This window comes from Halyomorpha halys, unplaced genomic scaffold (genome assembly GCF_000696795.3).
Source record: "Halyomorpha halys isolate HHAL.00 unplaced genomic scaffold, Hhal_1.1 Scaffold604.1, whole genome shotgun sequence".
Taxonomy (NCBI): domain Eukaryota; kingdom Metazoa; phylum Arthropoda; class Insecta; order Hemiptera; family Pentatomidae; genus Halyomorpha; species Halyomorpha halys.
Window position 1 is genome coordinate 271,166 of NW_027105224.1, and position 428 is coordinate 271,593.

The following is a 428-nucleotide window of genomic DNA, read 5'->3' on the forward strand; positions in this document are numbered from 1 at the left end:
ATATGTAAAAGAACGGAGGTATCCTCAGGCGTTAAGAGAACATATTAGAGAAGAGTTTGGAGAGTTACAAAAACAGGGGATAATTATCAACAGTACGTCACCCTATAATAGTCCCCTGTGGGCGGTTAAAAAAAAATGCAGCACCGAGAGATAATAAGGCAAAATACCGGGTCGTGATTGATTACCGTAAATTGAACGAAAACACGGTCGATGAAAGATATCCCATTCAACGTTTAGAGGACATACTAGATAGATTAGGCGGATCTACCATATTTAGTACTCTCGACATTAAAGCTGGGTATCACCAGATTAAAATGCATAACACCTCCATCCCCAGAACTCCCCTAGGAGATTCTACGTTACCGTATGTCGAACATTGTAGATTTTTAGGCCTCATATTCGATAGGCGTCTTTCTTGGAACAATCAC